Source organism: Protopterus annectens, chromosome 9.part0 (genome assembly GCF_019279795.1).
Source record: "Protopterus annectens isolate FY-2018-M chromosome 9.part0, PAN1.0, whole genome shotgun sequence".
Classification (NCBI taxonomy): Eukaryota; Metazoa; Chordata; order Ceratodontiformes; family Protopteridae; genus Protopterus; species Protopterus annectens.
In genome coordinates this window covers 1666951903-1666967493 of record NC_056743.1, presented here as the reverse complement: position 1 = coordinate 1666967493, position 15591 = coordinate 1666951903, and positions in this window count along the sequence as shown.

The window sequence follows — 15591 nt, the reverse complement described above, 5'->3', positions numbered from 1 at the left end:
ACTTTTTGTTCTCCTGTTGCAGTGTATTTGTAATTTACTGTCCCTCTATAGCACTCTTTAGGAAACATTTTTTCTGTCACCTCTGTCATACATTGTCGACTACATTTTCTGATTTTTACTTAGCCTTGTCTCCCTGTCTTGCTGGCTGTTCAGGGCTTTCTGCACTATGTTCCTTACTGCATTTTTTTTTCTGTAATACACCTTTAAATCCTTTAATATTAAATTATATCTCTGGATCAAGCAGACTACTTTTTCAGAATCCTCTGATGAAGTCCAGAATATCCAAAAGCAATTATTGGCAAGGTGTTTAAGTAGCTGAACTGTGAATAAGACATACTCAGAAGAGAATCTAAATAGGATAATTATGATGTTCAACAATGTAGAGGCTAAGCTGTGTACTGAGTTTATACAGTGAAAGAAGAAACTTTTAGTTGTTTATCTTTTCCCGGTTAGGGGTTGCCACAGCAGAACTCCGGTCTTCTAATGACTGGCAGTAGATTTTTATGGTGCCAAGTTGCCAGCCCGACGCCCAAATTTCGGTGAAGGCACACTCATTCACGCAGTCGTTCGGAGGCCACTTGACTGTAGAGAGAACATGCAGACTCCACAGAAGGAACTCCAGCTGAGAATTGAACAGGAGAACCTCTTGCTGTGAGGCAACAATGCTACCACTGTACCACCGCGTATTTAAAGAAGAGACTTTTAGTGGTAGACCTGAATTACATTGTTGCAGAATCATGAAGGAAAGTAAACACATTCACTTTGCCCTGCTTGTTTACATGGACAGTGGTAAATTAAATATGCATTCCTTTCACTTATAGTACCAGTTATGTTAATCATTTCCAGTCATAAAATTAAGGAATGATTGTGGCTTTCACTCTCATTAGATCTGAGAAGCAAGGAAAAATGGACAGCAGAGGTAGCCAAAAACAGAAATTATGGCGGAAGACCAACATCATTTCAGTGACATTCTCACGTTTCCCATGATACAAGATAAATAAGCTTCTTCTGTTCCTTCTTCTACAGATACACATTGCCATTTTGCCCTCTGTACGATACTATAGCTCTTTTAAGTTATTTGGAATTTGTGAGTAGCATATTCCTCTGTTATGTTGTCATTCACTCACGTTCTGTAAAGTTGTAATTCTTCTTATGCCTTTGGCTTCTGTCTTTTCTGAAATGGTCCATAGTCTGTATAGTTCATTTACCTGGTCATTAAATAATAAATAAGAATTATAGTTACTGTCTTTATTCTTTAGTACTGACTACTAATAATAAACATTTTAACATTCCTCTTTTGAATACATTTCTTCTACAAGCATGCCTATTACTGAATTTATTGCAGTGCATTATAGTGTTCCAGCATTATGATCACTAGAAATTCTACATTTATATATATTATAGATGCTGATGTCTATGTGACTGCTAAATTTCTGAAACATTCTGATGTCATAGCCAGTCTTATTCTTATAGACAAGTATGCAGATATTTTCTAAATGCTGAGAATGTTTGTCTAGGGATTAAAAAACATTTAAAAATGTTCATACTCCTAAATCTACATAACATGCAATTATTTTCTCAAAGGAAGTCCAGAAGCTTGCAGTAAGCAACATGCTCTATGTTTTAACTATTCCCATGTTTTAATTCTTAATTCATCTGCCCAGTCATAATTTGAACTGATCTGCATAGCTGAAGCAGGCCACACCCATAGTAGAGGTAGCCTAAAAATCCATTAGCCAGAAGAGGAGCCTTAATAGTGTTCAAGCAAACCATATCTGAAATAGAGACAGTCTAAAACTGCTTCAGAAGAGTAGCCCTTAGAAAAGGGTCTCATGAACACAGCAGCAGGATTTGCTATGAAGGTTTGGTACACACACAATGCATCCAGCCAGAATTTAGGGTTGAAAAGTGGCAAAAGGAAGATGAAAGCTGAACAGTGCAAGGCAGGAAATTAATGTAAGTAGGTTGGGTCTATCTCAAATTGTCAACATGCCAGATAAACAAATCCCATTTCATCAACACAACTTTATTGAATTTTCACTTCTTTGAAGCCCCGGATCAATGGCAATTCACCCAGGGTAAACAACCACCCACCCACAATAATGAACCTTGCCCTTTCCCCACTGTAACGCAAACTCAGAGTTGGTATATTTAGTTATGGGGTAAATCCAAGTCATAGTAAGAAGATTGTGTAATGGTGTGGTGGTATAGCTCTGTATCAGCCCTTCCGCCACACCTGCATGGCTGATGAAGGCACTTTCATCAACAGAAGGGACTACTGTTCCCTTCCCTTGTCTTTTCATGCGTATATATACACACACGCACACACACACACACACACACACACACACACACACACACACACACACACACACACACACGCACACACACACACACACACACACACACACACACACACACACACACACACACACACACACACACACACACACACACACACACACACACACACACACACAGACAACGCATACACACACACACCTCTGGTCTACCACCACCAGTTTGGTAGTGCCAGATCTACATTTCCCATATTCCCATGTGTTATATATTTTGCTGACTGAAAGAATGAAAGATCATGATTGCCCCTACCCATAGGATGGAGGAGGACGTATCAGCCATTCACTCACAACCTTCCCATCTGACTCATTTAGCACCTGTCTGCTAACTGGATTCAGGTCATCTGTGTAATAGTCAGGCATTTATTTTCCTACAACTTGGATCCAGACAGAAACTATGAAATAGTTTACTGACTTCAAGAAATGCAGAGATGCATCTAAATTATACGTACTTCCTAAATTTTACTGACAGAAACTATGAAATAGTTACTGACTTCAAGAAATGCAGGGATGCATCTAAATTATACGTACTTCCTAAATTTTACTGAATGTTGATATAGATGGAAAATGGATAGCTAGGTGAATGTTACTGTTTAGAAAGGTGAAACTTATGTAATCTGATAAACAGCATGTAAGGTATGGGCAGAAATCTAAGCAGCATTTTGTATGGTTTTTACATTCTCATGCTATGCAAAAAGAAAGAATTATGTTTGCAGACAAAAGATATAAAGTGTATTGGTTTATATAAGCATTTAACATATGAATGGAATTTTCTAGTTTTTCCTCGTTTTCATTTTTTTTTCATTCACTGTGAATACATTAGGTTGACATGATGTTTTTTGTTTCATTTTGCTGTAACGACATTTATAAAAACAAGGCAGTCAAAAGACAGAGCAGAATGGTGATTGTGTTGACCAGAAACTATACTCTAGTACTAATAATTAGGGTATTAACTTTTAAAATATGTCTTATTGAGAAAAGTACAGCTATAGCTATATTTCAGACATAGCAGCTTTCTGCTTTTAGCATGAGTGCAGCTATATTTCAGACATAGCAGTTTTCTGCTGTTAGCATGAGTGTAGATGGGGCATAAGACAGACAGACAGATAACTAAATACATACATAATGTACATACATACATGTGTAATCAATATACAAGTTTACATTTCTCTTTTAGAATTGAGGTTAAGCTTTGTATCTTCATTTCAGTACAAAACTGAGGCAGTTGCTCCTTCTGTACAAGATCTGTTTTCTGAATGCAGGCTTATCTTTCAGATAAAATTACAGAGCTTTTTTTCATTTATTTTTTGCAGTTTTTGGCAGCCTAAATTAATGCTAATCTTGTCTTAATTGTACAAATCTGTCAGTGAGATAATCACTTGGGAGTCAGGGCAGAACTGTGTGTTTTCAATTTATACTTAAGCCATTACAAGGCAGAAAGTGAAAAATGGAACATTATCTGCTAGTACTGTTTCCTTGGCAACCACTTCTAGTGCCAACACCCCGATGTACCACATGGGTTAAGTCAGGAGTATGAGAGTACCTGAAAATATCTTAAACATTGAAAATTACTCAACAGTTCCTGCAGATGAAAGTGCTGTGTGCATGCTGTGGGTAAACTATGTGACATGGCTGTCATCTGGACTGCATACAGAGAAAATTTGACCTTTTTCCTAGCTCAGATGACCATTTGTTATGGCCTCATTTCAGCACTATGTCAAAACTGTTTAATGAATGCTACTCCTGAAAATGTGATGGGTTGCACTGCTATTAGCTATGGTCAGTACCTGAAGTTTACCGCAACTGCCCTTGAACATGAGGCGAAGGCATGCATTACTTGGTTATCTGCAGCCTTAAATTCACTGTCATAGAGTCCTAAAGCCATAATGTAATTCAATAAGGTGATATGCCTGTAATGTGCTGTCATAATATATTCAAAAGCACATATTGCAGGCCAGTGAGAAACAAAGATGCATTTCATGAAACAGTTCATTTAATTTTGAAGCAAAAGGATTGCAGACAAGACAGCAACAAATCTTCATTGTGAATCATGTGAATAATTTAGGAATACTTGAGAAATCTGCAGGGAATGAAGCTGTTGTTACTGGTTTCAGGAGTTAATAATATAATACAAAATGAGTGATCACCTTCATAAAGATTTGCTACTATAAAGAATTGTAATTAATTACAAAGAAATATAATGCTTCTTGCTTTTACTGCAGGCAGCAGACACATTACTCTACATACCTTTTATCCTCCAAGCATTAAAAATCATAACACTAACCTTTAAAAATTGGAGCAGAAGGTCAGGAAAAGGGAGCACTTTTTATTTTTCACAATAGAAGGTCTTTGGATACTAAACGCTATACGGTTTGTTTTAGTGAATTTTTGTATAGGCTTAATTTATGTAGTTAATAAAATATGTACCCATAAACATGTCTGACTTTGTGAGAAAAATCATAAATCCAGGAGGAACATGGCTAAATCTGAGGGTTAAAATCGTACTACTATGCCTAAATCATAGCAGCTGAGAGGCATGATCTTTTAAGGCAAGCATAGCTGGGTAATGGGTGGTTAAAAGCATGCTTTCAGTCAGGTGCTATAATGCAGACTCATGCCAAACAGTCAAAGAACTTTCAGATATGCCACCAAGTAACCAGACCCCACAGAAAGTAGCCACAAACAGGGAGCGGGGAATGGTGGAGGGATTATACACTTTAAAATGACATTTGAAAAAGCTGGCTAGTAAAACTGATAGAATGGGAGACTTCTTCGTATTGCTTGTTTATTTTTGTTACTTAGTGTGAAAGGGTTTTAACAAATGATGATTAAGTTCTGAAGCCATTACTGATAGACTTTATGGTTTCATTCCTGCATAATACTGACTATATAAGCAACACTGGATAATACTTTTCACTACTGCAACATAAATTATTTAGAGATAACTAGCTGCAGAAGGAAATATTAATGGTAATTTGCTATGTATATAACAACCTTCATTTCAAGGAAGGTTGCAAAGTGAAACAATTTTGCCTTTGTGTGCTTTCTCTTTGTTTATGGGTTTGAATATAACAGACCTCACTTTAGTTTTATCTGATTTTGTTCTTTATAAAATGGCTATTGATACCTGATATCACTATTCAAAGGCAAACAAAAGATTGATAATGTTTAGTCCTATTACACTGTCCAGTGATTTGTAATGCAGACTTGTTTAGAATGTCTAAATGGCTTTCATTCTGAAGTATCTACAAAACTTGATGTGGAATGTATTATAAATGCTATCACACTTGCCTGTCACAGTTAGTGAGAAATAAAAATAATTCAACACCATCTGAGTATTTTAGTGGAAATAGTGCCTTTCAGAACCATTTATGCTCCAAATACAGTAAATTGTCCTTGAAATCTCATAGACATCTGGAATGCTTATTCAATTTTGATTAAGTTTGCCTGGATTGCATAAATGTCTGCCTATAATATAAATCAAATAATGGTTTGCAAAACTCTCCTGATTTATGAATTTCAAAGTTCTGCTGTAGATGTTATTTTCTGTGGGCTATGGAACTCACATGTATAACTTATTTGGATGACTGTTACTCTGGCATTAGCTGTACAATTATGTGGGCTCTGTACTGAACAACTGCAACACTAAGGACAATTATCTTAAACAAGGAACTTGTGCTCTTTTTACTCCTTTTTGATTTTACAAAAAATATTACTGTTTTGGTTTCCATAAACCAAACACATTGCCAAAACTTTTTTCTTGCCTGTTTATTAAGTGTTATTACGAGCAGCTGTTATTAGTATAAAAATGTTACATCATCTGTGCATTTTAATAGCAATGGTGACTTACAGAATTGTTTCTTCTCCAAATAAAACCTTTCCACTGGAACATTTTTTTATATGTGCTTCTGCAAATGTTATACATTCTTATGAGAATGATGTAACTCTTATTTAGACAAAAACATGTGTTTCTTACACAAATACTTTTAATTTATCAAAATCTTTTGAAGCAAGAGGCTAAAACATTTCACTTGCCTCATCCAGTTGCTGGCATCACTCTTCCCTTGAAAATGTCAGCATTGAGGCTAGAAAACAAAAATGCATTGCTTGGATGGCACTCTGTCAAATGCAGTGTCTGTTGTAAGGTCTGATTCATCACTTCAGAAGCAGCTGAGATTTATTCCTTCATAGAGACTGATTGTTTTCCACAAGTGCACTTAGTTACAATGCCTTATCCTTAAGAAGGGTGACATAATTGCAAAGATCATCAGTGCCAGTGGACACTTAAAGAAAGTGCTACTTATCATCAGAAGTGATTATCAACAAGTGGCCTTAACACAGAGATGACGTTGCCCAATTGGTCGGAAGGTTCCAAGAATGGGAGCACAGCAAACCGTCTATGGAATTAAATTTGACCCATCCTTCAAGCTGTAGGTAAGTTGGTCTTTTTGAAGTGCTACTTCTTGGATATATTTCAGAAAGGAGTACAGTAAACAGTTGCCCTGCTGGACCTTAGCTGACTGGTGAACAATGGTTTCTAAATACTTTTATAAAGTCTGTTGTCTGTGACTGACATTAACATGTTTTAGTATTTCAGATGATATTGTCCCAATCCTAAAGCAGATGGTTAAACATCTGGGGCAATATTATACATAAATACTTAGAAATAATTCACTTTATGTAAATATAGACAGATAGACACTGCTAAACAGATATATAGATAGATGGGTAACTATATATAAAGAAAGACAGATGGATAAGTAATTAATGAATATGTTGCATCTCTATGTTATTTATCGGTAAGGTAAAATACAAATAGTTTCTCCTTATACACCTGTTTATTTAGTTTTTGTTTCTTTCCTGCACAATATCATAGTGTACTGTAGTATCATAATTATTCTCATTGCATCAGTCCACAAAGTTAAACCACAATAAATACTATATTATTCTCACTAAAGCTGATTAGCAATGACGATGACAATTGCTCTACCCTGGAAATGAAGAATTCTATGGCATACATTAATTTTAGGCTTAGTATATATATCTTCCCTAATTGCACTTACACTTTCATCATTTCAAGGAGTGGACCACCCTCCTTGAACTTACAAAGATAACTCCATTGTTAAGGAAAGTTAATGAAGAAGTCTGCAATCTGGAACTAGCAAAGGATGTTGAACACACTAAACTCAAATGAAGTTGTCATGCAAAGAGAAAAGTAAAATAGGTGGCTTGTTTGGAAACAGTGGCCACTAATGACAGATAAAGAGACAATAATGCTTTAGTATTCATGCCTAGCAATGTTTTTTTCTCTATCATGAAGTAATGAGATAAAACATATTGGGCAGTTATATATAAACAAATGTATTTTAAGCAAAACTTTTGGAGGTTCTCAATAGAATGAAGAGTGCATTCTGTTTCCTAGCTATGCCTAAAATGAGTTTGGAGATCATTCTTCTTGGCCATGACCATTAATGTAGCTGCTGGTCATATGATAATGTTTGGAGAGACAGATATGAAGACATATTGTTGGTAATGAAAGCTTATTCATAGATGTATAGTTTCTTAGGTGTATACTAGGCTAACAAACACTAGGGCCCTTAAAAGCCTAGACATGCAAGGGATGCCTTCTATGTAAGTCAAAGATCACCTCTCAGAAGTCTGCATGATACCAAGTAAAGAGACAGGGGTTTGAGGCGATCAGTGTAGGACATTGTGTTTACTCCCTGTATTCTTTTGTTAATGAACTTTTTTGATGTTTCAGCTGCTGCATGTATCTGGTCAGGCACATATGAAGAGGTCATTATACTCCCTGATGGGCCTAATGAGGACCATGTGCAGTGGTATGATGACTTTTGCGGACCTAGACACCATACCCATACTTATAAGCACCTTGGAAACATGTTGGTTGAATGCTAGGTTACTATCTACATGTGTTCCTCGATGTTTAAGGGTGTTTTATTTACCTGGGGTGGCAGACGTTCCAAAAGGTACTATAATGCAATTCTTGGTATTGAGTTTTAAGCCACAGCTTTGGCCCCAAGTGGGCAGACTTACCAAAAGGTACTATAATGCATTTCTTGGTACTGAGTTTTAAGCCACAGTTTTGGCACCATGTGTTTTTCTGTTTTAGACATTCCTGAAGAGTGTTATCATCTTGGAGGGATTCAATGACTGCTTCCAGTTTGTAAACCTTTGTGAAATTGGCCAGATGCCTTTAATATTAGCTTTGGCATCCAAGAAGTAGATGCCAAGGAGGAGTGGGACTAGCAGAGAGCCCTGGGGGACTCCACTGGTGACTGGCCTCTTTGTGGAAGTGGCCTCATCAATTCTAACCTCCTGGATCCTATCAGTGAGACAACTGGCTATCCAGCATGTTATGAAGGGGTTTATACCTAGTTTTGTACATGTTTGACAATGCCCAAGATGGGTATTGTATCATGTGCTTTAGCCAGACCTAGGCATAGGCAGTATGCACTATTTTCCCCTCATCCTTTGCCTTATTTACCTTTTCAAAGAGGTCCACCAGATTCAGCAAGCATGACCTTCCTTTGACAATCCAAAACTGGGATGGCTCCAGTGTTTGAAGGTCTCCTATGTCCTTTTTGATAATTTCCATGATAATTCTTTACATGGCTTTGCAAGTAAGTATAGCCTGACTAATGGGTCTGTAGTTTCCAGTATCTGTTAGAGGTTCTCCCTTATGATGGAGGATGACTGCCATAGTTTTCCATTCATGTAACACAAAGCTTTTTTTAAGATTATATATTTAAATAAGTCATGTTTTACACCATTTAGGAGGCATCTTGGGATGTTATCAGGGCCCATTGAGGCTGTGTGTTTGGCTTTAATGAGTCCAGCCAGTACATTCTCTCCAATTATAATTGGAGGGGTTATGTTGAGGTTATTGTTATGGATGGTTGTGAGTGAGAGGGGAGCAAAGCTGAAAATGAATTTGTCCGCTAACAGGTTTGCTATATCGTTATGCTCAGTGAATGTGGCACCATTAACCACCAGTTCATTATGTTGGTATGTGCTGCCCTTGAGGTTTCTGACATAGTTGTAGAAGGCCTTATGGTTAATATTCACCTTGGTGGATATCTTAACCTCAAAGCTGGCTTTGTTTGACCTAATTTGCCCTCTTAATTGCCTATGTATTTTGATGAGAGAGCTTTTATCTTGATGGTAATTGCCCTTCTTGATTTTTGCCATAATTTCTTTTCCTTTTCTTGTATATCCTGTTTAATTTGGGATTCTACCAGGGCAGTTTATTTCTGGGGTTAGTCCTGGGCTTGCTTCTGGTATGTACAGTAGCCTCTATGCAGCCATTGCCATGGCTGTACAGAGTTTCTGAGAACAATTCAGCATAGGGTGGTGTATTCTCAGGGTTGGGAGGGGCATTGAATTTTGACAAACTTAATGACAAGGTAATTTGCCTTGGAATAGTTCCTATCTGTTACTGGTTTAATAGGAGTACAGAGTTGATTTTGAATGAAACAGCTTTATCGTCAGACCTTACTGGGGAGAACAAGACACTGGAGTGCAGTATCCTCTCATATTTGTGAGCATGGGGTCCAATATGTTGGAGCCTCTAGTAGGCATATTCACTATTTGGTCAAGGGTGTTTATATTTACAAAGTTCAGGAATCTTTGTGCTTGTAGATTTATGGCCATGTAGGATTCCCAATCTACAGAGGGGTAATTAATGTCTCTCATGACTAGCATATTAGGTTGGATGGTATGTACCTCCAGTAGGTCCAGTCATGCATTACAAATATTTTGGGACATGGAGCTTGACCTACAGCTGGCTAGGATATGGTATGATATTTTGTCTATGGTGATCTGCATGGGGAAGAACTCCAGAATGTCATCCTGTTTGACCACTCTAGAGATATGCTTGTTACTGATGTATTTTGACACACCTCCACCATTATCCCTTGTCTGTGTAGCTACTGGTCTAAAAGTGTGGAAGGCACTGAAACCTTGCACTGCTGCGGTACTCTCTGCCTCTTTATACAATGCCTCAATAATGCACAGATGTCTATATTCTCAAGTGTGAGGAGGGCTTGGAGGGAATGTAGTTTTTTTTTTTTTTTTTTTTTAGGCTCCTGGCATTGAGCAGTAATACCTGAGGTTCAGCAGAGTTGATTTTGTTATGTTGGTAGGTTTGCCAGTCTGGCATTGCTTAAAAAAATCACTACAGAAGTGAATAAAGTTTTACCCTAGAAGGGAAAGGTGCAGAACATCTCTAGCAAAGCAATGTGGTCTGTTAACCATGACCTCCCAAGATGATAAATATTGGATCCCCTTAGAATGGCACCAGAAACATAGGCAGATGTTGAAATCAGCCATTTCTTAATTCATATTGTGCCGTTATCCTCACTGTTGGAGATATGTTGCTCAGTGCCAGGTTCTTACCAGCCTAAGGCACATAGTCTGAAAGCTCCATAATGTCTGTCTTCATATAGTCCAGGGAGGTACATCTCAGGTCATTTACACTTACATGGACTATGATGGAATCATGTGGTACCTGTAGCTTAAGTACATGAGGACATGTGTGATTTGGCGGATCATGGTTCCAGATAAGCAACTAACAGTTATCTTTTAAAGGAGTCCTCCATAATAAGAGTCCTGGGAACTGTGTTGGCTTGCCTTAGGGGCCTGGTGTTTGGGGATCCACTGTGAGTATCACTATGTGTGTTGTTAGGTTTTGCTGTTTCTGAGTGCCTTTAAGGTTGCTAAGGCATAGCTTTGTCTGCAGATGGTCAAGGTAATCTATGCTGTTTAGAAAGACTGCTTTTAAGTGCCTCAGCATACATTTGTCTATATGTGTGCTATGTGAGGTGGGCGTTGTGTGTGTGGTTTTGACATCCTGACGTCGACTTGTATGCAATAGTTTAGTCTCCGGTGTCATTGTGTAAGTACACCTCTTGCATACTGTGTCTGCTTCTTTAAGGATAAAGTGGTTGTCAGTAAACATGAGGCATTTGCTACAGTGCCTCAAGATGCCCATCTCCATCAAGCTGGCTACAAAGGACTTAGGAAATTGTATATCTGTACTGTGCATTCCTTTGATTTGTGAGCTACAAGGGCATGGTGTATTATTGTTAGAAGGCTATTAAGCATGCTTTAATTGTACAGACTAAGAAGAGTGCTTTATGGGAGCAGATTATGTTAAACGGTACTAAATGCTACCAATTTTACTGTTTATACAATACTGAATTCTACTAAATCTGTAGGTATTGCCACTCGATGTCCAACTAGCTGCTCTAAGCTTGTCGGCGCTCAAGGTATTTGTACTCTATTGCTGCTTTACAGGTTACAGTTTTATGGACTATTCTACAGGGAAATTTTTTTTCTTTCTAGGTGTTTGCTGTTGAACAGGGCACTGATAACCCATGCAAGCATGCAAAATGTATAGCAGCACAGAATAAAACAGAAAGAAAAAACTACATAATGAGCCCTCTGTCCAAAAAGTAACTACACTATGAGTCCTTCTGTGAATTTGCCAACTCAGATAGACCTGGAAAACACCTACTTCCACAGATGAATAAACCCAGTGCTCCTGATGTATAAACAGAGTAGAAGAGACACACAACTGAAATACTAACACAAACCACTTGAACAACTAGCTGGAGATTCCTTACTGAAGGCAATTTCGAGACAGTAACAGTGACAGGAAGAGCATTTTTTTTACAAAATATTTAGTGAAATGCACACATAAAAGCAGGAAACAAAAGTGATCACTTAAAATAACTTAAGTGCGATTTAGTAATCAAAGGTACTTAACTTTGCCTGTATTATAATGGATACAAGTAAAACTCTTCTGGAATGCAGGCTAGGAGTTCAGGTTTTGCTGAGCTCCAGGAAAATGAGCAGGAGACAGTATGTAGTAAAGGAGGTTTACTCAAGAACAATACTGGTTTGCTGGGTGGACACTCAGTATCATGGGTCTATGGAAAACAATGGGTGGGAAGCGTAATATAAAGAGTTTATATAACAGACAATAACAATGAAAGAGTGCAGCGACAATCATAAGGGGTAAAGGGCAGAGATACAAAAACAACAGAAGGGTGGGGGTTAGAATTTTTTTTTCCAAGGAATAAGCAGGCTAGTTGCAGAGGTTAGCAATCAAATAAAGGCAATATTAGATCTCTTTCAGAAACTTTTAGCTTATTCTGTTAGTCCAGATGGGGGAACACAGAAAGCATACAGGTAAACGATACGCAGAATATAAAAGCACTGAAGCACAAACTGTTTGTCCCGGTCCCTTTCAATAAACACATCACACCCAATGACATGACATCCTTTATTAATCTTTCATAAGCATAACTTTGTTATCCAATATTTATTAATTACAACTGAAACACAATATAGCTGATTGAATTCCAACTTCCACATCCATGTAATGTTAAACAGGGCAGCATGACCTTGCTCATCTTGACTCAGTAAGCAGCATCCATACCTCCAACTCATTTACTTATGAAGCAGCATCCCACTACTCCTTTCATTTACCATTTATTGAATTGCACATCCCACTTATTTACTTATGAAGCAGCGTCCTATTGCTCACTTCATTTACCATTTATTGAATTGCACATCCCACTTATTTACTTATGAAGCAGCGTCCCACTACTCTCTTCATTTACCACTTAATGAATTAATAACCAATCAAATAAGCAGCGTCCTTACCCCCACTTGCTTATTTATTGAGCCACCTTCAAATACTCATATCCAAAACCAGAGGGATAACAGAAGAGGGCATGCCTGTCCTTCTTCTCTGCCCTACTGAATCTGACAAATAACCACAATTCCCACTATTCCACCAAAATGAGGGAGGGAAGCTGGGTAGCAAGTTCATGCCATAATGTGATTCCTTACCCAGTTACACTTGGATAAGCCCCTTAAGCCCCTCCCTACCAATACCTCAATACCGCTGAAGAAAGATTTTAGTGTGATACGGCCTTTAAACAATGAAGCTTAGTGAACCAAGAAGCCAAATTCCTGTGCACAGTATGAGACAGACTGAACATTAAAATAATGTTTTTCCCGGTCCCCTATAAGCACACATTTCCTCTGGTCAGCCTGCATCCTGTCTGTTACAGTTAAGGATTTCTCATTCTCAACACCTCGAGGGAGCAGCAGAAAAAATTGCCCAAATATGTTTTTTTTTTTTTTTTAATAACACAGTTGGATGGACTGCATCGTGCTCACTGCCCTCCCTAACCATACCAGCAGCAACCATTCCAAACATACTGCACTTCTGCCCAGCAACAACCCTCCTCAGGTGTCACCCCCTACAATTGCTAATAACTCCCTGCACATGCACAGGGAGCACTTGTCTTTTGCGGGTACCTCGCAAAGCAAGCCTGCTAGAACCACTAGCGTCAAAATCTGAAACCAAACAACCAATACATGCGCGGTCCCAATTCTCCTTCCCACCACCACCAGAAACCTCAACCATCCAATACAACAGGACATCTGCAGAGCCCGCCTCATCACATATATTCATCTACCGCCGCACACATCTTCACACAGCAAGGATGGCACCCAAGGAAATCACCATCGCAAATGTTCCAGTCACATCAGCCTTCACTGCTTTGAAAATATGAACGATGAAATGACGCCAGAAGATGCTCCATCCCAGCAAGCCTCCCCAGAAAATGCAGCCTCTACTGCCCTGACAGCCCCCCATCCATAACTTGCCCATATTTCCTGCTGCAAAAGGCTGAGAGAAAAGATCCACACTGGAAAACACCCCACCACACAACAACCACCACTGCTGCACACAACTCTCGACCTTCCCCACCAAGAGGCAGCTGAAACTCCAACAAACTACCCAGGAAGGAAGAACAAACCCACCATCAAAATAGCCACAGTTGTGACATACATCTGCAAAGGCAATACGCTTCACATCAAGGAAATGCAATCCAAGAGTGATGTGGAAAGATATTCCAGAAGCCAAATCCCAGTCATCACTTACAACCAAACAAGGATCGCATTTCAATTCAGTCATTAGAAACTCCTGTGACACTGCAGGACAGGCCCAGGAATCCTGGACAGTGCACATCTCCACAGTCATGAATGTTCACTTTCTATAAGTACTCATGGATTTGTAGACAACCAAGATATCAACTTGTCCTGGTCTTCACAGCAATGAGATCACCAGGGGACCATCTCATATTACCCTCAAAAGCCCACAATGGTTAACTGAATAGCAGGTTCTGCTGCAGAGAATTTCCCGAGGAACATAAACAGAATCTCCAGCATCAGACAACCTTCCGGAGTCATTAAGGCCACAACAGCTCATGCACCAAGCATGCCCCTTATTAGTGGGTGCTTCTGAGCCTACTAATCATCAGCACTGCCTGCTCCTCCATTAGCCCACCTCCCCTCCTAGCCTGAAGAAAGACAGACTTCGAACACAGAGTGATGCTAAGCCCTGACCCTATGGAATGAACCACTAATGCAAAACCTTAAAAGTATGTAAGGAGAGGGTTATTAAAAGTACATCGACTCACAGACACCTTTTGTAACTCGGCCCATTATTCAGAGACCATGCTAGCTTTATCAACTGATACTCTTTATTTCCATCATCTAAGCTGAAAAGTTAATGCCTCATTCAAGTTCAGCATGAATGGAAGGCTCATTGCTTGTGCTGCATGAGGTTGTGGACAGACCAGCGGCATCCAATGCAAGCACTCCTTCCCTCTCCACCTCCGACTCACAGATAATTTCCAGGATCCGCACAAGACACAGACCAGACAACCTCTCAATCTGCCAGTCCAGCAATCCATCAAACCCCAAACCAGAGAAACAAGAGTCTAATCCAGGGACACCACTCAAAACATTCTCCCTATTCCCCCAAGAAAGCTAGCAGAACTCACTCAAAACTCAAGGTTAACAGAATAACAGGTTTTGCCTTAACTCAAATTTACCAAAGGGCAAGATTTCCGAAACTCTGTACCCAAGAGGCATACTCTTTTTACTCTCCTCAAAATCTGTGTACTATTAAAAGATAATGGCCCCACTCTACTGGCAATTAGCACCGCAATGCACGTGCACCACAGCCATTAACTAACCTTGCTCACAACATGGGAAAAGCCACTCTCAGCTTCAACTAAGTGAAACACATCAGTATCGTTATGATACAGGGAGAAAGCAGCACATGTCAAAAGTAACAGATCCATAGCAACCCTCCACATCAAGCAGTCAGCTGCTAAGTCTCAGGAAACCA